The sequence below is a fragment of the Ceratotherium simum genome, chromosome 3 (genome assembly GCF_057802395.1).
Source record: "Ceratotherium simum simum isolate JZ-2026a chromosome 3, ASM5780239v1, whole genome shotgun sequence".
Lineage (NCBI taxonomy): Eukaryota > Metazoa > Chordata > Mammalia > Perissodactyla > Rhinocerotidae > Ceratotherium > Ceratotherium simum.
The window spans coordinates 46,090,209-46,114,290 of NC_141902.1; the positions used below are offsets into that span (position 1 = coordinate 46,090,209).

General features: G+C 40.4%; 1 protein-coding gene and 1 pseudogene across 2 annotated transcripts in view; one reads left to right on the forward strand and one right to left on the reverse strand.

Annotated features, from left to right (window-relative positions):
- USP8 (ubiquitin specific peptidase 8) overlaps positions 1 to 24,082 on the forward strand; it is a 91,530-nt gene that overhangs the window by 9,016 nt on the left and 58,432 nt on the right. Inside the window, exon 1 of one of the 2 annotated variants that reach the window (XM_087427101.1) lies at positions 22,550 to 22,612. The exons of the other annotated variant lie outside the window; for it this stretch is intronic. The gene's annotated coding sequence lies outside the window, so the exon portion shown is untranslated. Of the gene's footprint in view, positions 1 to 22,549; positions 22,613 to 24,082 lie in introns of those variants that run through there. 2 annotated transcript variants of the gene reach the window in all.
- LOC101405729 (peptidyl-prolyl cis-trans isomerase A pseudogene) lies at positions 3,923 to 4,238 on the reverse strand (annotated as a pseudogene).

The window sequence follows — 24,082 nt, forward strand, 5'->3', positions numbered from 1 at the left end:
GATTCATAAAGATCCATCCAAAAAAATTATAACTATTAATAATGTCTTTCTTCAAATTAACTGCAACCAACATATCGTCTGTGTAGTTCCTGCACGATTTGGAAACAATGAACTCTTTAGGCATGGCAGGTGACTTGGGAAATCTTTCACTTGGTTTAATACCCCCAAATTTTAATTTGCATCTCAGGAGTGGCTTGGAATTTGGAATCCTTCTGTCTCCTGAGTTGAAATAAGTGGTATATAAATGCAGGTGTAACCTCATTAATGGGCTGTAAGTTAGTGTTACACTCTTGTGATTGATTGGATGTTTAATGATACTAAGGAATCGTGTTACTTTTGTTGAACTGTGATGTTTTGTTATGATAATGTTATGGTTAAGCTTTTTAAATGAGAATCTTAGACATTGAAATATTTAAGAGGAAATGATATATCTGGGATTTGTTTTAGAGTAATCTGGAGTTGTGAAATGGTATAAATTGTGACAATATGAAGTTAATAAGAAAGGTCGGATGATAATTGTAGAAGCTGGATGATGGGTGCTTGGGGGTTTTTCCTATTCTTTCTACTTCTGTATATGTTGAAATTTTTTATACGAAAAAGATTGTTTAACTAATTTGAGTGTGTTTAACTAATCACTACAGTTATGCTTTGTCTTACTGTTCGTTATTCTGAGTAATTCTGACACCTGCTGAAATCATATAGAATCTTCAACTTAAGTGTCTTATTACCAAGCATGGAAATTAAAATGCTGGGCATCCCCTGTGTACATTGCAGCATTATTCACAATAGCCAAGACTTGGAAGCAACCTAAGTGCCCATCAAGGGACGAATGGATGAAGAAGATGTGGTATATATACACAATGGAATACAACTCAGCCATAAGAAACGATGAAATCCAGCCATTTGTGACAACATGGATGGACATTGAGGGTATTATGCAAAGTGAAATAAGTCAGAGGGAGAAGGTCAAATACTGTATGATCTGCCTCATTAAGTAGTAGATAATAAAACAAACACACACATAGAGACAGAGATTGGATTGGTGGTTACCAGAGGGGAAGGGGGGAGGGAGGAGGGTGAAAAGGGATAATTCAGCACGTGTGTGTGGTGATGGGTTGTAATTAGTATTTGGGTGGTGACCATGATGTAATCTATGCAGAAATAGAAATATAATGATGTACACCTGAAATTTATACAATGTTATAAGCCAATGTTACTGCAATAAACAAAAAATTTAAAATAAATAAATAAATAAAATGTTGGGCGTTAGTACACATTGGACTTCACTTACCGTACATTTTTTTAGCAGCTACTAAATGCTTTCACATTTAATCTCTGCAAAGGTAGATGTTATCTCCATTTTATAAATGAGAAAATGCAGACTCTAGATAAAGTAATGCACAGGTAGAAAATAGAAAAATTAGGATTTTTTTTCTCATTTGGTTTGCCTCCCAAAATTCTTGTTTTATTTTTACTATACCATGCTGCTTCTCAGACATGACTGACTGCCCTTTCTTCCATGGTGATTTCCTTTTAGAAGTGAAAGCCTGGCACAACAGGTAGATAGACTCACATGTGAAAGATTTCTGGGGTCTTTTCCTCTGCTTTCCTATTAAGGCAGCTAGAGTCACAAGGCAGGTGTTAAAGTTATACTGTACCTTAAGGAAACCATAGAACAGTGAACCCATAAAATTCTAGACCTAACTCACCAAGCTTTGGTTCTCCAAGAATTCATTTGACCATTATTACATGTATTTGTGTCAGTTACTGTTCAAGATAACTGATAGTCTCATCTCACTTTCAGAACAGAAATTAAGAGCTCAACTTTAGGGGCATTATGCTAAGTGAAAGAAATCAGATAGAAAGACCAATACTATATGATCTCACTTATATGTGAAATCTGAAAAAACCAAACTCATAGAAACAGAGTAAATTGGTGGTTGCCAGGGGTGGGGTAAGGGGAAGCGTGGTGGAGGGGGTGGAATGGGTGAAGGTGGTCAAAGGGTACGAACTTTCAGTTAGAAGATGAGTAAGTTCTGGTGATCTAAGGTACAGCATGGTGACTATGGTTAACAATACTGTATTGTATACTTGAAAGTTGCAGGGGCCGGCCTGGTGGCGCAAGCGGTTGGGTGTGCGCGCTCCGCTGCGGTGGCCCGGGGTTTGCCGGTTCTGATCCCGGGCGCGCACCGACACACTGTTTGGCGAGCCATGCTGTGGCGGCGTCCTATGTAAAGTGGAGGAAGATGGGCACGGATGTTAGCCCAGGGCCGGTCTTCCTCAGCAAAAAAGAGGAGGATTGGCAGATGTTAGCACAGGGCTGATCTCACCAAAAAAAAAAAAAAAATGTTGCTAAAGGAGTAGATCTTCAATGTTCTCACCACAAAAGAAATATCCAAGGTAGAGATAATGTATATGTTAACTAACCTTATTGTGGTAATCATTTCACAATATATATGTATATCAAATCATCATCTTGTACATCTTAAACTTACACAATGTTATGTCAATTATATCTCGGTAAAGCTAAGGGAGGAAAAAAGCTCAGTCCTAGCATACTGACTTCTGTCCTCCTCCTTCCTGCATCCCCACTCCGCCCTGTTGAGTTACATCCCCTTAGAAGCCATGCCTATGCAGCTCAGGAAATGGAGTAACTGCAAGGTAGAAATATCCCCAAACTAACACCGGGCTTGCTCTCTCTTTTCTCTTCCCAAGGACATGCCAAGTCTGCGATATAAGGCAGCTTGGGACAACCCCTTACTCCCAAGCCAGTCTTAACAATGGAGCTTTAAGAATACTTGTGTATAGTATGGCAGAGTTTAACGAAAGTCCAACCCTAAAGTGTGTGGAGGGAAGAGCACAGATTTTATAAGCACTTGTGGTTAAAGCAAGACTTGAATCCAAGAAGGGTCCACCCATTGAGGCCTTAAGTGGGATCTGGGCATTTACACTCCCTTTATTCTGCCTCACCCACCCATCCCCCCAAATAAAAAGCAACATAGTTAGGCAAATCTAGACTCAACTGTGCTTAAAACAATCCCTTACTGATAAGCCCACAGAGTGGGTCGTGTGAGATAGACTTGCAGCTCCATGGTGCACTTTCCCTGCCCCCGCATGTCTGCATCTCCAGGCCAGAGAAGTTCACACAACAGAGTTCATAAGAGCACAAACTCCGGTTTTATCCAGAGGTGTCCTTTGACAGGCAAAAACAGAATCATCGAAGAAGCTATACCATTTTTGAGTCTAAAAAAAAGGTTTGATACTTGAGCCCAAAGAGATGGAAAACTAGGAAATGAGAAATTGAGAGTTTCAAGTTAGAGTAAGAGAACACCTACAGATTATTTAAGGGCATAAATTCAAAAATGCCCCTGCCCAACCTCCTGAGAAGGCTTTCAGTAGGATGTGAGACTGAGAGCTCCTTTTCCCAACCAGCTAACCCACCTCTCCCTGCAACAGGCAAACAGTAGGTGAGGTAATGTATTATTTAGTAAAACATTGAAACCCAAAGTCTTGGTTTAAATTTAGATTTTTTTTGTTTTTCATGTGTACTAAAAACTGATTTGTCTGCTCTTCTGCCATCTGTACAAACGTGCATACAGGACCTAGAAGAAGGTACTTAAGTACCCCTCTGCCCATTAAACTCTTCAAATGAGACTCATTTTGCTTTCCTCCTCCAAGGTACCATCTTTCTCCAATAGTACAGGCTCAAAACTCTTCATTTTTTTTGTTTAGTTTTTATTTCATAATCATAAACTTAACTCTGCAATCCCCCTAAACTTGGAAGGGAATGAGAGAATATGGAACCCAAAGAGCTGCAGTGAGAGCACAAAGGTTAGAGGATATAGTGAGCAGATAGGGTGGCAGGCGCTCTCCTGAGCTGCAGAAGGAATGTCTGGAGGTTAAGATAAAACATAAGTCAAATTTATTGGAGTTGTCCACAGTCAGCAATAGTGAGCTTCTTGGTCCTGCCATTCCTGAAACCAAGCACTCCACGGCTTCCACAGTATTCATGCCCTCTGCCACCTTGCCAAAGACCATGTTTGCCATCCAACCACTCAGTCTTGGCAGTGCAGATGAAAACAGTTCTGGGAACCGTTTGTATTGGGTCCAGCATTTGCCATGGACAAGAAGCCGGGACCCATATGCCTCAGGATGAAACACTCATCATCAAGTTTCTTCCTGCAGGTGGACTTGCTGCCAGTGCCAATGTGGCATGTGAAGTCACCACACTGGCACATAAACCCTGGAATAATTCTGTGACAGCAGGAAACTTTATAACTAAATCCTTTCTCTCCAGTGCTCAGAGCATGAAAGTTTCCTGCTGCTTTTGGAACTTGGTCTGCAAACAGCTCAAAGGAGAGGGCCCGAGGGCTCGCCGTGGACAGCGATGTGGAAGAACAAAGTGGGGTTGAACAAAGAGCAAAGTGGGGTTGACTGTGGCTCAGTGGCAGTGGTGGCAGTGTCTGCAAAGCCGAACATTTTTCATTCTTTAATTCAAATTGCTTGTCCTCCCTGGAAAGAAATCTCTGTTTTATTTATACCTTTATCTCCGCAAGCAAGGACTTTACCCTAAATAAGCCTTTATCACTTTTCTTTCAGATTACTGAGTCTTGTTGCCCTCTTTGAATTTAATTTATTGCTGCCCCTAGACTTTGCTGCCTGCTGTGATCTTCATCAAATATTGCTTTCAGCTTGAGCCTCCTCATTACCCTACAGGGTATCTAGGTGGACATCTAGGCTCATTCCTGATCTGGCGCTATCCAGCGCTGGGGTTGAGCAGACCCGCAGTCAAGGATGATAGTATGTGAAAACACCTAGCATAGTTCCTGGCACATGGCCAGCACTGTTAGCTTCTTTTTCCTCCACTTATCAAGTTAGTTTCTTTACTGCCCCCAAAGACTACCAAGTCTTTGAGTTCATATCTGCCTCAGGAATTATTCTCCCTCCAAGAAATGTATTCACTCTAATCTTCTGCCTCTCCAAATCTATCAAACGTAAACAAATTCAAATTCTACCTTCAAATTCTAAAACAACCTTGAAGGTCACAAAAGTAAGAACAAATGGAAAACTATACCTTGTTCTTGGCTAAGAAATTCAACATCATGAAAACATTGTGTCTTTATTTAACATATGTCAAAAATACAAGATTCTTTGGGGATCCATGGAAATGGGATGAGGGGAGCCAGCCAAGTGGATTCTAAAGCTCATATGGAAAAAATAAGCACAAATGGACAGAAAACCCTGGCAAAGAAGAACAACAGGGGGAGACTAGCATCTGCTAGATATTAGATTGTAAAGCTTAAAGGGCACTAATCCACCCTCATGACCTAAACACCTCCCAAAGGCCTTGCCTCCAAATACCAGCACATCGGGGATTAGGTTTCAACATATGAATTTTGGGAGGACACAGACATTCAGTCTAGAGCACCAAATATTTATCTATAGGGACTACAGAAAAAGGAATCTATAAGTACTGATAGGGAAACATCTCCAGCTTAATATAAACAATATATCAAGTTTAAAAAGGAAGGTGCAGAGGGGGCCGGCCGGTGGCGCAAGCGGTTAAGTGCGCGCACTCCACTGCCGCCACCCGGGCTTTGCTGGCTCGGATCCCAGGCGCGCACCGACACACTGCTTGTCAAGCCATGCTGTGGCGGCGTCCCATATAAAGTGGAGGAAGATGGGCACGGATGTTAGCCCAGGGCCAGTCTTCCTCAGCAAAAAGAGGAGGATTGGCAGATGTTAGCTCAGGGCCGATCTTCCTCACCAAAAAAAATAAAAAAGGAAGGTGCAGAAAGTGTCTATCGTGTGCTATCTTATAATAAAGGGAGAATATATGTATATGAATGTATTTGCTTGTATTTATATAAAGAACCCCTCAAAGAATCCCTGAGATACTAATAAAAGTTGTTACCCATAAACGTAAGCCCATGGGGACAGTGATAGGAGCATGACTTTTCAATGTGCACCTTTTGATATTGTTTTTTAAACCATATGAATTAAATGTATTTCCTTTTTTATATGTAAAGGCTTTCCCCATCTATAAATAGAAACATAAAAATTAAGAGTTGGGAAGGGGCCAGCCCCGTGGCTTAGCGGTTGAGTGCGGGTGCTCTGCTGCTGGCGACCCGGGTTCGGATCCCGGGCGCGCACCGATGCACCGCATGTCAGGCCATGCTGTGGCGGCGTCCCATATAAAGTGGAGGAAGATGGGCACAGATGTTAGCTTAGGGCCAGTCTTCCTCAGCAAAAAGAGGAGGATTGGCATGGATGTTAGCTCAGGGCTGATCTTCCTCACAAAAAAAACGAGTTGGAAAGGCCTTCAGAGATCACCTAAAAACAGTTTCCTTATTTTAGAAGTGAGAAAATGAAGGACTATAAGGGGGAAATGTTCTGCATGAGGTAACATAGCTAGTTTGTTACAGAACTGAAATACAGATTTCTTGATGAGTGCTTTTCAGTCTCGATAGGTGCCGTGGACTGCCTACTCGAGTCCGTGCTGATCTCCCTTTTTACCAACTCACTGATGGTTTGCTGATTATTTCATGTGTCTTAATTTCTCCTCATAAGTGTTTACATCTTCAGGGGTATTCCTCTGTGTTTTCTATAGAACTTCACGCAGTATTTGGCCCATAACTGCTCTGTTCATTTATTCAGCAATTTATTGAATGTTCACTAAATGCCAGGTGCACTGTTATGTTTCATGAATGCATAGCTGTCAGTTGGAATACTGGAAGTGGAGGTAGAAGTTTTAATCCTCATTCTAAGCATTGAACTTAAAGGCAATAAATCATCTGATGCAGTCACCTACCTATGTCAAGCCATATTTAAATTTTCTTTCTTAATTATTATTCTTCTTGGGGTAGGGCCTAAGCAGTGGGTGACATATATCCTGCTGCTCATATATAGGTGTTAGGTGGACAAGACATCAAGGTGACTGATCAAGCCCAGTGTTAGGTAAACAGAACCCTTTGCCTACCTGCTGCTGCTAACCCATAGATTCCCCTTCTGTCCTACTTCTGGGGATAGGCTCACACTCGTTTTTCAGGAAATGTCTAGAAAAGACTCTCTTCTGGGACCCTGTCCTCTATTTCTATCAACAGTCTGCCCCATGCCAGACTGTCAGTGTCGTGAAGGCAGGAAGCATTTGTTTCTTTGTATTCTTAGCACCTGTTACAGTGCCCAACACACTTTAAATGTTAGTTGAACTGAACCAAACATGTCTAGAGCCATACACATACTATACTTAAGATCCAAATGTGTCCTCTCCAGTGTGTTTCCTACTAGACTGCATTTTGCTTGATTTCCAATCTGTTTTAATATTTCTGATTTCCAGCTATAAATCCTGTAGCCTCTATTCCCTTTTCCCAAAAACTACCATCTTTATCTCTTCTGGAAACGTTCCCTAACCCTAACCCTAAGCCTGTTGGGAAGCATGTGTTTCCCTGGTGCTCAAGATAAAACTTGGCAAGTTTATTTGTGTTCCTCAAGGATTTCCTCAATACCAAATGTGATACAAGCCTGACCCTTGGTCCTGGCAGGGTGCCCCTAGGTTCAGGGTGTATTGCGTGATGAGGTGGAAAAGAGTTTACACTTGAGAATCTCACATATCTGCTTTCAAATCCTGGTCTGTCACCAGATCCATGATATTGAATAAGTCACTAAAGCGCTCTGAGCCTTGCTTTCCTTATTTGTAAATTTAGAACAATAATGCTCATCTCATAATGTTACAGTGATTTAGAGAGAAGGCATGTGAAAATCCCCTAGTAACTGCTCTAAATATAACCCCCCTTCTTTTCCACAAAGTGGTTTACAAATTAATGAATTTTTAAAAATGAACAGCTTTCCCAAGTAGCAGTACTTACCTTATTTATAGAAACTTGTACTACCAGTTTCTGAAGACAGGGGAAAACCAGGTTTCTTGGTAACTTGCCTTGGCCCGTCTCTAGCATTTAGCTTTGGAACATTGTGCTCTTGAGGTGTGTCGTAGTATGTCCTGATCAAAGGTCAAGTCTAGTTGTGCCAATGATGTTGATACATAAGGGTCCCTTATGTAAGGGTTACGAGGCTCCATGAGGTCCTCGGATATGACAAGGTGGAGTCTCTAGCCTTTGGGTGATAACCATTTATCAGAGAATATAAGATATTTACATAAGTAACAATTACACATGATAGTGATATGACATAAGAGATTTATAGAGAAAATGCTGTGGCAGTTTAATAAGGAAAAATTACTTCCAGCTGGAGAAGATCAAAAATGAGTTCACTCATTCAGTCAATAGAGATTTATCATAGGGTGTCTGTGTAAGATATTAGGCTAGACACTGGGGATGCAAAGATTTAAATTATATTATACTTGCTTTTATGGAGCTAAGAGCTTAGTAGGAAAGAAAGTCACACAAAATAATTACAGTACTATGTGGCAAGGACTTTTATAGTGGTATGTCCAATTTACTTTGGAAGCAGAGATCAAGAGTAATTACCTCAGGTTACAGACAGTATAGAAAGAAATGATGTTTGAGCCAGTTCTTGAAGAATAAAGAGGAGTTTACCAGATAGAGAAGATGGGAAAGGGTATTCATTAAGGAGTTGACCTTTTATCTTGAAAAATGGGAAGAATTTAGACATTTAGAAGTGGGGAAAATCTAGAACTGCATCAAAAAAGGTAGGAAATTGCATCAACAGAGGTAGGAAAATCAGGAGATAGCATGGAGTGAAATAGCTCTTACTGTTTTTACTCACCCATAGTAGTATGGGTGCGTAAAAACAATTAAGGAATTTGATCCAGTTTGTGATAAGATTAAAGACAATGGTAAAAACTATTAAAGGTCTTCAAAGTAAGACATGATAAGGTTAGAGCTTTGAATTATGAAGATTAATCTTTTAGTTTTATACAAGATAGGTTGGATAAGGGCACACTAGGAGCAAGGAGGGCAGTTAGGAGACCATTAAAATAGCTAGGTAAGAGGTAATGAGATCATGTAGAAATTGGCAGGAGGAATGGAAGGGAGAGGCCAAACAGAAGAAGTGTTGCATGGATGAATGGATGGTTCTTGGCAACCCGAGTGTCTGAGAGAATGGTGTGCCATTAACAGAAATAAGAAACATCAAAGGTAGGGCTTGGGGGAAGTGAAAAAATTCAGTTTGGACACACTACTTTTGAGAATCTTCAAGAGAGCAATTTCCATAGACTGGTAGAAACAATAGACAAGATGGGACAAGTGGTTATAGAGAAATGGGAAGTGAGAAAGTAGAGGCAGCAAATTTGACTACATTTTTGTGAACTTTGGCAGTGAAGAAAAAGTGTATGAGGAAAGAGGTTGAGCGTTTCCGTCGTTTGATGAACTGGGGAGACTGAGCTTGTTTGTGGGTTGAAAGGGAAAATGAAGAGCAGACCAAAAACTGAGAGTGAAAGAGGAGGAGATAAATGGTGGAACAAAGTCATGGTATCAGAGATGTTAGTGGAGGGAAAGATATAAAACACTCATGTGAGAAGAACTTCCAGGCACAAGAGATAAAGAATCTCAGATTCTACTTCAGATTATCTCAATTTTTTTTCCTGTGTGGAAAACCACACCCTGTTTTATTTTTATTTTTTTCCAGTTCCTTGTCAATTAAACCAATTCTGAGTGGCTTGCAACGTGGGCTACTGAGTAAGAGACGCTTGGCTGAGGTAGAGCGGGAGTTGTGTAGTTGCTTTCCCCGGCACTCCTGCTGCAGAGAGCTGCTTGTTCAGCTTCTTCAGATTGGCTGTCACCGTGTTCTGTGACTGGATCTGTAAAATAGCTCTTCAATTTGGATAAATATTGATTTTCACATCTTTCCCAACTCAGACATTTTAAAAGTCAAGAGTAAATCAATAACGCCTCTAGAAGAAAACATAAGAGAATAGCTTTCTGACTTTAAAATAGGCAAAGATTTCTTAAACAGGACACAAAAACACTAACTGTGAAAGGGAAAAAATGTGATAAATTGGGACTATTAAACAATTATAAATTTTTGCTCACCAAAAGACATCAATAGGACAGCAGAAAGACAAGACATGGAAAGAAGAGAGTCTCAATGTGTAAATTAAAAAGATGCATACCCAGAATATATAAAGAATTTCTACAAATCAATAAGAAAAAGACAGCCCAATCATAATGTGGGCAAATGGTGTGGAGGCATTTCATAAAAGACACTATCCAAAGGACCAATAAACATTTTAAAAGGTACTCAACTTCTTTATTCATCAAAGAAATGTACATTAAAACCATAATAAGACATCATTTTAGCTATGAAAATGGCTAAAATGAAAAGAAAGAAAATATCAAGTGCTGACAAGGATTTGGAGCAACTAAAACTCTTATACACAGCTGGTGGAAGTATAAATTGGTACAACCACCTTGGAAAACTGGTCATATCTACTAAAGCTGAACAAATGCATATTTTGTGACCCAGCAATTCCAATTCTGGGTATACCCAACAAAAACAACTGGATTCAATCCAAATGTCCTACAGTAGAATAAATGTGGTATATTCATGCAATGTAATACTACTCTACAATGAGAATGAATTAACCACAACTACATACAACAATATGGGTGAATTATCCAACACAATGATGAGCAAAAGAAGCCAGGGACAAAAGAGTTCATACTGTGTTACATAGAGTTCGAAAACAAGCAAAGATAATCTATTCTGTTAGAAAAGAGGATAGTGGTTACCCTTGGTCTGTGTGTGATGGGGAAGCAATGTAGCAACTGGAAGGGGGAGAAGGGAATTTCTGGAGTAATGTTATCTTTCTTGAGCTGACAGTAGTTACACAGGTGTGTTCAATTTGTCAAAATTCATTGAGATGTACATTCCTGATTGGTGCACTTTTCTGTATGCATGTTATACTTCAGGATTTTTGTGTGTGTGTGTGTGAGGAAGATCAGCCCTGAGCTAACATCCATGCTAATCCTCCTCTTTTTGCTGAGGAAGACCAGCTCTGAGCTAACATCTATTGCCAATCTTCCTCCTTTTTTTTTCCCCAAAGCCCTAGTAGATAGTTGTATGTCATAGTTGCACATCCTTCTAGTTGCTGTATGTGGGACGCCGCCTCAGCATGGCCGGAGAAGCGGCGCGTCCATGCGCGCCCGGATCAGAACCCGGGCCTCCAGTAGCGGAGCGCGTGCACTTAACCGCTAAGCCATGGGGCCGGCCCCCAGATTTTTTTTTTTAAGTCAGAGATCTCAAGTCTGTCAACCTTGTTCTCATAATAGATTTAAATTAAGACAAGATCAAGATTGTAATTTATCATTTTCCCTCTGATTTACCTATTTATTAAAATTATCCATGCTTCTCATTAGTTTCTACCTTCCAAATCTCTAATTGCCCAGTTCTCCACATCTTGAAACTCTTTAATGATTTCCACACAAGAGATTATTACACCAAGTTTTGTGCTTTGTGATCTGTGCTTTTCTGTTGTAGAGCACAGAGAATCTCCTTAAAATCTGTGATGCTAATGAAATTGCTCAGATTAACCAGATGGATAGTAACATCCATGTAGTCTGGAGTTCACAACCATAAAGAAAGTCCAGCACATTGGGGCCGGCCCAGTGGCGTAGTGGTTAAGTGCGTGCGCTGCGCTTTGGCGGCCCGAGGGGTTGCAGGTTTGAATCCCGGGGTGCACACCGACATACCACTCGACAAGCCATGCTATGGCAGCGTCCCATATAAAGTAGAGGAAGATGGGCACGGATCTTAGCCCAGGGCCAGCCTTCCTCAGCAAAAAAGAGGAGGGTTGGCATGGACGTTAGCTCAGGGCTGATCTTCCTCACAAAAAACATCAATAAATAAATAAGAAAGTCCGGCACTACTACAACTATGGACATCCTCAGTTTGGTCAGTACCTTGGTGCCTCTTGTTGCCACATTCTAGTCTCTGGTCTCCTTGAGGAAATTTGGACGTTAACATCAAGTTCAAGAGGAAATAATGATAGTGGAGGGGGGATTGAAGTCAAGAATTCCTTGTTTTTGGCAGCTTCCTTGTTTATGTTATTCACCATTCCAGAGAGACAACTGTACAAAAATACCTTCAGCATGGACAACTGAGTACTAGAGAAAAAAAAATGAACTAAGTTTTAAAGAGTGAAAATAAGCTTGATATCACGGATTTCTGATTTTAAAAATAATACATTGCCAGTTCAGAGGGTGTGCAAATTTTGATTGGTATTGCATTTCACCCAAAATGTGATTTGGAGAGAAATGACATTTTTAATAATGTTCTATTGTCTAATCCAGGAACGTGATATGTCTTTCCGTTTATTCTCCTGCTCTTTTAGGTAGAGTTTTAAAGATTTCTCATTTAGGCCCTGCCCATTTCTTATTAATTAATTAAATTAATTAATTTCTAAGTAAACACAAGTGATGACATGAGATTCCTGGGACTCAGTGCTCCCCAAGGAGCCTTAGTGGGCAGAAAGTGGATCCTTTTTCCTCTTTATTTTTTTTTTTTTTCCCCCAAAGCGCCAGTAGATAGTTGTATGTCATAGCTGCACATCCTTCTAGTTGCTGTATGTGGGACGCGGCCTCAGCATGACCGGAGAAGCGGTGCGTTGGTACGTGCCCGGGATCCGAACCCGGGCCGCCAGCAGCGGAGCGCCCGCACTTAACCGCTAAGCCACGGGGCCGGCCCGCTTTTTTCCTCTTTAAATTGTGCGTCTCTTAGTACAATTCAGGGAGGAGCAGACTCTTCCTATTCATACGGCCTTGGATAAACCTATCTTTGTTTTTTTTTCTTAATTTTATTTATTTATTTTTTTCCCTCAAAGCCCCAGTAGATAGTTGTCTGTCATAGTTGCACATCCTTCTAGCTGCCGTATGTGGGACGTGGCCTCAGCATGGCTGGAGAAGCAGTGCGTTGGTGCGCGCCCGGGATCCGAACCCAGGCCGCCAGCAGCGGAGAGCGCGCACTTAACCGCTAAGCCACAGGCCGGCCCTAAACCTATCTTTTTATTTTGACTAGGGCAAAGGAAAGAAGAGGAACACATGGTTGTGCTTTACCATTTTCATTGTTGGGGTGAAAATTTTAGTATGTTATCTCTGATCAGCTAATTTTCTCATTATTATTGCTCTTCTACAGTACTGCCATTAGACCCAGGAAACAGGGTCTCTGCTGTGGGCTCCATGCTGTAGAGAGCCCCATATTATCACAACCACAAAAAATAAATTATTCAAGAACACAGAAGTGCCTCTGACACTCTGGATCAGATCAAACCCTTAACAACCACTCCCATGATTAATCTCATTTAGTTCCTAGGGAAGCACTTTACATCTCTTGCTCTGTCTTTGAAACAAAAGGCAGCTATTTTCAAGTACCACAAAGCAGAGGTTCTCAAACTTTTCAACGCAAGACCCTTTTACACTCTTAAAAATTGAGAGTCTAAAGAGCTTTTTTTAATGTAGGTTATATTTATTGATATTCATTGTAATCTAAATTAAAACTGAAAAAATTAAATATTTATTAAATCATTTAGAAATAATAATAAACCCGTTACATGTTAACATAAATCATATATTTCTATGAAAAAAAGTTATATTTTCCCAAACCAAAAAAAAAAATTAGTGAAAAGAGTGATATTGTTTTACATTTTTGCAAATCTCTTCAATGTCTGGCTTAATAGAAGACAGATGGATTCTCATCTGCTTCTGCATTCAATTTGTTAGAATAGCACACATCATACAGTCTCTGGAAAATTCCACTGTACATCTGTAAGAGAATAAAAGTGAAAGTGCAACTGACGTCTTAGTGTTATTATGAAAAGAGTGTTGTGGGCCTCCAAAATGGAATTGGGAACATCCTGGGATCTCCAGACCACAATTTGAGAACCACTACCACATAGGGTTGGCAGTTTTACATGGTTCAACATAATATACGTCTCCTCCTTCAAAATATTCAATCCCAATAAATCAAACACGTCTCTTTAAATATGGTCTGCATTGCTTCTTAATAATTGCTTTCTTATACTTTTAGTAATGTCTGGGTAGTGTGACGCATAAATCTTTGCTGTAGACCTCAAAATACATTTGTTGAAAGAGAGGAAAGGAAAGAGAAAAAAGAAGAAAAGAGAAGGGAAAGAGGATTCTCAGCTTATGCATGTCAAATTGCACACTCTATTTGATTTCTGTCTTCTTAGTTTGAGGTTTCCTCTTACAATTGGCCAAAGATTTAGCTTCTTCAATTTGACACCATTTGCGCAGGAACAGTGTTTCCTGGAAGGCCTAAGAAAAGGGCATAAGAAGAAACATTGTGCAAGATGCGATTATGTGGCAAGAAATAATTGGCAGGGACACATGAAATTGGAAGGCATTTTTAGTAAATGTGATGAAACTCCTGTAGATAATCTAGAGCACTTCAGTATCCTAATAGGGAGAACATGTACCTTGGGGTAAAACACAGACATTAACAGAAGCATCTGGTTCAAACGCAATGTTTTTAAAGATTTTCAGAAGATCATCCATTAATATTTTGCAAAAATCATCACATCATCTGGCTGATAGACTGAGATACAGAGATTCATTTTGATGGAGAGTCTGGATTCCAAAAGGTACATGAAAAGGAAAGCCCCTTGGAGTGGAGAGTAGGAAGGTGGGGTGGGTCAGCTGGGAATGAGGGTCAGGGTGGCAGCGTGAAACCAGAAAGTGCCTGGTGGGAGGAAGGAGCTGCAGAAAGGATTTGTGGTTAAAAGGGAAAAGGAATGATTTCAGTCCCTTCATTGCTGCCCCCAAATCAAGTTTGAAATTATAATCTTTTGAAGACATCCTATGGTTTTTTAATCTTTCTATATATGATTACTTAGATTACAGTAGAGAATTGTTTCTGGAATGCTGAAACTTGCCAAACTTTGATGGACCATTGCAAAATAATCAACACTGTTGGCAAATGACATTTGCTGAGTATTTCTTAAGGCAAACATCTCATCTCCAGAGTAATGGTCTATAAGGCAGGAATTTGGCAAAGTGTGTAGTAAGGGGATTGTCTTCAGCAAAACCCTTCCACTTTGCATCTCCCTTCCACACCCCTCAGTTCAATTCAAATGCAACAGTGGCAGCAGTGGGGCTCTGCACAGTCCTCAAGGAGCTGCAGAATAGGAAGGGCAGATAGACTGTGATTTATATTCTGCAGTTGGTAGACTAAGAAGCAGACAATCACACTAAGTAGGATAAGTACACAGTGCTAAGGAAACACAGAGGAAAGAGCAAGGAGGGGATTAAAATAGGGTTCACCAGGAGACAGAAAACTCGAGGCGAAGACTAAAAGGACAATGGAAATTGCCACATGGTTTGAGGGGAGGGAGAATGTTCTAGGTGAACAAAGGGTACAGAAGTAAATGCAAGGAAGCTAAGCTTGCTGGGAGAACTGCAGCTAGTTCAGCATGACTAGAAATGTGGGTGCTGTGGAGGCCTGATGGGAGAGGAGACCAGAAAGGGGAACATGAGAACCCTGTGTGCTGTACTGAGGAGGCTTTCTCTTGAAAGTGATGGGTAGCCATTTAATATCTTAAGCAGAGAATTTTTATTGTCAATCAAATATTTCTTGATTGCCAGTTGCCTACCGTGTGCCAGACACTACACTAGATGCTAGAAATTCAAACAAGATTTCTAAAAGAGGGGAAATATTTATAAGGAATAATTCCATAAATATGACTAGTGCTTAAAGGAAGTATGTATGTACAAAGTGCAATAGGAACATAGAAGAAGCTCCTTTTTCTGCTTACCTCCTTCACAGACCCCAGGGTGAAGCTTGAGCTGTGTTCTGAAGGATAAAAAGTTTTTTAGGTGGATAGATAGTGCAAAGACACAGAGATGCAAAAGAATGTGGCAAGCTCTGGGAATGATAGAAGGGTCAGTATGAAAGGAGGGGAGGATGGATGTATGAAAATGGCAAGTGAGGCTGAATAAATTGATGACAGCCAGGTCATGAAGATCCTTGTGGGTGTGCTAAGGGATTTGGACATGATGTGTAGATGATGGGGGTATTAGTCAGGGTTCTCCAGAGAAACAGAACCAGTAGGAAATAGGTAGGTAGGGAGGGAGGTAGATAGGTAGGTAGGTAGGTAGGTAGGTAGGTAGATAGATAGTTAGATAGATAGATAGATAGATAGATAGATAGATAGATAGATATTAAGGAATTGAGTCATGCAATTGTGGGGTTTTACAAGTCCAAAATCCATAGGACAAGCCATCAGCCTGGAGATTCAGGTAAGAGTTGATGTTGCAGTCTTGGCTGGAAACTCAGGCAGGATTTCTATGTTCCATTCTGGAGACAGAGTTCCTTTGAATTTCTTGGAGAAACCTCTGTCTTTCGCATTTAAAATAGACTTCAACTGACTGAATGAGGCTCACCCACATTATGGCGCGTAATCTGCTTCATTTAAAGTCAACTGATTGTGGGCCGGCCCTGTGGCTTAGCGGTTAGGTGCTCGCGCTCCGCTGCTGGCGACCGGGGTTCAGATCCCGGACGCGCACCGACACACTGCTTCTCCGGCCATGCTGAGGCCGCATCCCACATACAGCAACTAGAAAGATGTGCAGCTATGACATACAACTATCTACTGGGCCTTTGGGGGAAAAAAAATAAATAAAGTTATTAAAAAATAAAAAATAAAAAAAATAAAGTCAACTGATTGTAAATGTTAATTACATCTGGACAGATACGCCATGATGCCACTTATATGAAGAATCTGCAATTAGTCAAACTCAGAAGCACAGAGTAGCATGGTGGTTGCCAGAGGCTTGGCAGGAGAGGAAGCAAGGAGGTGTTAGTCAAAGTGTACAAGGTTTCAGTTATACAAGACAACCAAGTCCTAGAGATCTACTGTACAGCATAGAGCCTATAGTTAACAATACTGTATTGTATATTTAAAAATTTGCTAAGAGGGTAGATCTTACAAGTGTTTTTATCACACACACAAAATTAATAATAATGAATAAACAGGGTGAGAGGAAACTTTTGGAGGTGAGGGGTATGTTTACGGCATAGATTGTGGTGATAGTTTCACAGGCATATACTTATCTCTAAACTTATCAAGTTGTATATGTTAAATATGTAAAGCTTTTTGTATGTCAATCATACCTCAATAAAGTAGTTCAAAAAATAAAAATAAAAAAACGTTACATCTAAAAAATACCCACAGCGTAGCCAAGGTAACACATAAAATTAAACATCACAATGGGGAAACATACAGGCATGGATGACTAGTGGGAAATTTATGTATCTGGAGGTTTGGAAGGAAGACCAGGCTGAATAACTTGAGAACCAAGTGAATAAGTGGTAGTTGAAATTATAAGATGAATGAAATTCTTGCAGAGAATAATAGTGTGAGATGAGGAGAGCGCTGAGGGTGGACCATGATAGACGTCAACATCTTAGGGGTGGGGTGGATGAAGAAAGTGATGTCTTTGAAGGAGACTGAGAAGGAACTGTCCACGAAGCTGGAGAGGTACCAAGAGAGTGTGAAGTCACAGAAATCAAGGGAGGAAAGAGTTATAACAGATGCTAGAGAAAGGCCAAGGGAGATAAGGACTGAAATGTCTCCACTGGATCTTGCATTTAGCAGGTCCCTGAGGACCTCAGCAAAAAGAGTTACTCCTGAGAGAGGTGAGGAAAGAGAGACCCTGAATTTAGGCATTCTTTTAAGAAACTTGGCTGTGAAAGGAAGGAGAGTGGGAGAGTGATGGTAAAAGGGGGATATGGGATAGAAAAAGTTTGGATTGCGTGTGTGTGTGTGGTTTTTTTAAGATAGAAGAACATGTTCATGTTCAGAGAGGAAAGGGAAATGAGAGAGACAGAGACAGAAGTTACAGGAAGGGCCAGCCCTGGTGGCCTAGCGGTTAAGTTCAGCGCACTCTGCTTCAGTGGCCCAGTTTCAGTTCCCGGGTGCGGACTTACACCACTTGTCTGTCTGTGGCCATGCTGTGCCAAAAAGAAGAAGATTGGCAACAGATGTTAGCTCAGGGCCAATTTTCCTCAGCAGAAAGAGGAAGGTTGGCAGTGGATGTTAGCTCAGGGCAAATCTTCGTCAGTAAGTAAGTAAGTAAGTAAGTAAATCAATCACTCAATCTAGGGGGAGAAAAAGTTACAAGAAAAAAAAAGGACTAATTGACAAAGCAGAGTCCCTGAGGAGGCATGAGGGGATGAGGTCTAGCACACAAGTAGCCTAGGACTAAAAGAGAGATGGGTGGTGACAGATAACATTTCTCAGAGGGAGTCAGGGTTCTTTGAGTGTAGTAGAATAATAATAAATCCTAGAGTGGGAACAGACTTCAAAATGTCTTTAGCTTCAGTTAGGCAGTGCATTTGTGTCTCCATTTTATAAATAAGACGGCTGTGGCCCAGAGAAGTTCATAGTCTACCTATTCATTTGACATTATCTTCAGAACCACATTTTAAGCCTTTGGGTAGTAAGATTTCCAACTTGTGCTACCCAGAAAAAATACTACTGCCTAACACAAATCTGTGACAATAATAGGCTATGCCTTATTGTACTATTTTTCTGATTCCCTATAAGAGAATCCACTGTTGTTTGTAAGCACTGCTGACCCTTTCACTGTATTTATTTATTTATTTATTTTTTTTTTTTTTAAAGATTTTATTTATTTATTTTTCCCCCAAAGCCCCAGTACATAGTTGTCTGTCATAGCTGCACATCCTTCTAGTTGCTGTATGTGGGACGCGGCCTCAGCATGGCTGGAGGAGTGGTGCCTCGGTGCGCACCCGGGATCCGAACCCGGGCCGCCGGCAGCGGAGCGCACGCACTTAACCGCTAAGCCACGGGGCCGGCCCCCTTTCACTGTATTTAAAATAAGATGCTAGTAAAGAGGTTTTGCTCTTACATTAGATTCAAAGATGTTTACTTTCTTGTTATTGTTATGTATCACTTGCTAAAAACATTATTTTAATCAGAAATAATAACCCCTTTAAAATATTTTTATAGAACCATGGCTATGACCAAAGTTTCTGTTTTGCCAAAAAGTTAAATCCCAGTAAAATGTCCTTAAGTCTGTTCCTGACAGATAAATTCAGAAAAGTGACAAATGGAACTCAAGGTACCCTTCAAAATTAAAATTGTAATATTGTGTGTGCACCTTCTACCTCCTGACGACAGGCTTTTCTTGCCCTTGAGATGCTGTAGGTGGTGCAACTCCCCTTCCAATTCAGCATTTTTCATGGGGGTTTGAGATAGTTTGAGCTAGACTCTGACCATCTCATACCTCAAGACAAAGAGTTTTGCCCAGCAGTTTGCAGATTATCAGCTGTGGTTTCATATGTTTCTTTTCTTTTCTTTTCTTTTTTTTTTGGTGAGGAAGATTGGGCCTGAGCTAACATCCATTGCCAATCTTCCTTTTTTTGCTGAGGAAGATTGGTCCTGAGCGAACATCTGTGCCCATCTTCCTCTATTTTGTATGTGGGACGCCGCCACAGCATGGCTTGATGAGCGATGCATAGGTCCGTGCCCAGGATCCGAACCTGTGAACCCCGGGCCGCCGAAGTAGAGTGCATGAACTTAACCACTACACCACCAGGCCAGCACCTCATATGTTTCTAATAATTGTGTAAGCAACAATTTTGTAAACTTTAAGTGAGACCATCTGTGAATTGATCATTATCTGGGCCAGTCCTCATAGACTATAGCTTTTTGAAGTTTATTTTCTATTTTTATCCATATTTCACTTCCTAAATCTGTCTTCTAAATTCTGCTTTTATTTTTTTTTATTTATTATTTTTTGTGTGTGTGAGGAAGATCAGCCCTGAGCTAACATCCTATGCCAATCCTCTTCTTTTTGCTGAGGAAGATCTGGCACTGGGCTAGCATCCGTGCCCATCTTCCTCTATTCTCCATGGGACCCGCCACAGCATGGCTTTACAACCGGTGCATTGGTGCGCTCCCGGGATCCGAACCTGCGAACCCCGGGCCGCCAAAGCGGAGCACGTGCACTTAACCACTGCACCACCAGGCTGGCCCCAGAATGGATCTTTAATAGTGGCATTTCAGATACCATAGTAAGTCAGAGGAAGAGATTTGGAGACATAGGAATTAAAAATGACCTTGTCTGTCTGCCTCATCTTGCTACTATATGGAAGAACAAATTAACTGTGGAAAACAGATAAATTGTGGAAAGAAAGCAAGATTATTTCAAAGGCAGTTCACATTCGTGAGTCAGAGAGCCATTGGCAATTTCACAGTTTGTGTATAGGAAGGGCGCTGGAGCCCAACTGGGTTGGAAGGGCAGGCTTGAAGTTGCTTTTACATAGCACTTTACAAAAAAATTGGTAAAAATGTTAACTGACTCCATTAAAGAATGGGGGGATGGGGGTTGCTGATGGAGATTATTGAAGGGTGTTAAACCACTCCTTAATGTTCCCTCCTGGGTGCCAGCCACCTTTACAGTCGAGTCACATATTTATTGAGCACCTAGTATGTACCAGGCATTAGTTAAATCCTTTTGTAACCTAAGTATGGGATTTTTTTCATATCATATGAAAGTCTTGTGTTTATCCATATTGAAGCATAACTTGGAACAGTGGAAATCATCTATATATAATCTGCTAATGACATTATGCATATTTATCCTAAATAAGAGAAAAATATAAATCACTTGACCACTTGATCTTTTCCATACAGTCCAATCATGAGGCAGAGAAAAAAAATCTACTTATGCATTTTTCCTTATCCTAAATCATCACACTCCTAGACACAGACATGTAAATAGGCTCATCCAGTCATCCCATTTTTATCCATGGATATACTATACAAAGACAGACACAGAGACACTCTATTACATTCTGAAATGAGCTCACCTCTCTATAGAGGTACTGCATTATTACTAAGGTACTTACCTAGTTCGCAGACTAATATGACCCACTGAGAAGATGCACATTCATACTTTTTCTACATATATATGTAATACATTCTACATATGTATGTAATACACGTTTATATGTAATACACTCATACCTCTATGATAAAACTATAACAGAATACCTAACATGGAAGAAACATCAACCAGAACAGCACCCAATTTTCACACATCTCTACCACAAAAAGGACCATTAAAAATGGCTTGGGCATTGTACCTCTGCACTTGGCAGATTATAGAATTACATACTGATGGATTTAGAATTTTAAAATATTTCAGAGATAAGATTATAAACTCCCCAGTAGCCGCATAAAGAATCTCATCATCTAGTTAAAATTTCAAAAATCTTCCACAAGATTTCTTACAGACAGCTATTTAAAGAATAAATTCAGATTGAAGAGAAGGTTTTCTCACAACTGGGTGAAGTAACATTTCTACAGGTGGAGTCCGTGACCACCAGCATCAGAATCACCATGGACACCTTAAAATGCAAATTCGTGGCTCCATTTCCTTACCTACTGAATGTGAACTCTTGTGCATACTTGAGGAAAGACACACTAGTCTGTCCGCTGGATAACCCAGGCTCTCTGGTCTCCTCCTGCAGCCTAGCAACAAGCTGGCTCAGCAGGGAGGCTGTAAGGCCTCAGGCAGAAACCAAGGTTGATAAAGAAAATTCCCCAGGCAATTGGTGTCAAAAAGCTTGTTTTTTAAACCAATAAGATTGTAACCCCGATGGAAAAGCTCCAAGTTTTCCAAATCAGTTGGGTGATCCCTGCTCCCTTGCCAATCCTCCATAAATACGTTGAGTTGGCAGGGAGTCAGGATCCCTCTCCTGGAGCATTTCCCAAGGTGCATCCAGTTGTGCCAGGCCCAGGCACAACTCTCCACGGGTTGGCAAGCAGCAGGGGGATCCCGTGCATTCTGCTAGCCCTGAATCCGTAAATTTTTGTTTTAGGTCTGCACCATGTATTGCTGTGTTTATTCAAGCCACATGCTGCTTGACAATACTGAAGTTTGAAAACCACCGGGCATGTATTATTTAATATATTTACCTATGATTTGGAAGAAGTAAATACCCCATCAAAAATCGCACCCATGCTCTATACTGTCTAGATGACATTATATTTTAGATAGTTAAGAGTTATATAAATGGAAATAAATTGCAGAAAGATTTTTTGGAATTTTGACTTAAAGAAACAACTTCTTTAAATTAGATGCTTCCTTAAAATGACATTATAGCTAAAACTTAATGTTTTTTTTTTTTTGGTAAATATGTAGAAAAGGCTTAAGCATGTGTGTTGATTCTATGATCTCAATTCAACATGCTTAGAGCTCAACAGATCCTATGACCATTGAATGGGATTGTCTTTTTGCCATCTAATGTTAGCATGACAAAATTGCAGAGACAATTCTTATGAAGTTTAAGTAACTCTTTGATGACCTCAGTCAAGTAGGTAAAAATTTTGTGATAGCATCAACAAACTGAAAACTTTATCTTGTTGGGATAAAACCAAGTGCATCACCATTTGTAATATTGTATTCTGAATATTACATCTGTAAGGAAGATCTACTGGAAGCAGGGAAGGTCCAGAAGAAGGCAAAGTAACAATTGGAATGGGGAGCCACTAAAGAAGAACATAATAACCAGATTAAAACTCTTTCAGTTTAGATAGAAAAACGAAGGCAGAAAGAAGACCTCTCCCCAAAACCATGAAGAGATGAAAAAGGTAAGCACAGTTGTTCACTAAATCCTGAAATCATAGAATGAGGGTGCATCTCTAAAACTTTATTGAGGCAAGTTTAGGCCCATTAGATAGAAGTATAACTTGACATAAAAATATAGAATTCGAATCACCCTTAGTGGTGATTTAGTAGATTTTTTACACCTTAAGATAAACCAATGGCTGATAGAGTCTTAGCGAAGTGCAGAGTGGTGAGTGCCTAACCTTTGAAGTTGATAGCCAGGAGAGTAGCCCAGACTTGCCACCAAGACTTGTCTGGTGATGCATCCTGACAGACAAAATGTTTGAGGGGCCATGCAACTGGGCCAATGTGGTAATTACTATGATTTTAGGAAATAAAAACCAGATGAATAGAAAAGAATAAGTGATTAATAAAAGAACCACAGGATACTTATGCTTTGGCTAAAAAACAATTGGGATGAACATTTGTAGATAATGTCATAAATTTTATCATATGTATGAAAGCTAAATTTTTTCATAAAATATTAGCATGTGAATCACTTCTTGCATTATTCTGGGATAATCATGTTTTATTGACCTACAATGCCTGTATAATCTGTGCTCCATTCCCTCTCCACCCCTCTGAGATCATCTCCTATGATGATCCCACTCACTCACTCCATGCCAGCCATACTGTCCTCCTTGCTGTTCCTCCAGCACACTCCCCTCTTCCTGCCTCACTGCCTTCACCTTGTGCTGCTCCATTGCCTGGACGCTCTTCTCCCACACACATCCACGGCTTGCTCTCTCTCTTCACCGAAGCCTCTTTGGAAATATCACTTTGTCAGAGAGGTCTTCCCTGACTGTCCCATCAAAAATACCCCTGTCTTTGCTGGCCCATTACCCTGTTTTATTTTTCTTCTTAGCACGTAACACCTGACATAGTATATATATATATATTTGCTTATTGTATGTCTCCCCCACTAGAATGTAAGTCAGCTTTGTGTTGAGGAGGGACTTTATACCCCAAGTCTAAAACAATGCCTGGCATAGAATACACATTCAGTAAATATTTGTTGAATGGATGGAGGATGAACCAGGTTCAACAAGTTTTGGACTACTGTTTATGCTGGATGGCATGGGAATTAAAGCTATGGTCCAATACCGGCCATGCCTTCTAAACAACAGCTAGTGACCCTTACTTAGAGTCTAGGTACCATAGATACTGCTGCCTGGTGTGTTACAACACATATTTGAAAAACAGCTAGGGTTTACGATTCAATTCAATAAGCATAGTTTCATCTAGGTAACCCTGCTCCTTAAGAACTCTCATTCCACTAATTTTGACAAGTCCAAACCCCATCCCCAGATTTCTGTGAATTTCCTAGGAATGTTCTTGTTTTTTCCTGCTTTCACCACTTTAGTTCAGTTTTGGAATCATCTTGTCATCTTGTGTCTGGTTTCTCTTCCGCACCTGTTGACCCACATGTGGAACTTCTTAGTTTTCGAAAAACT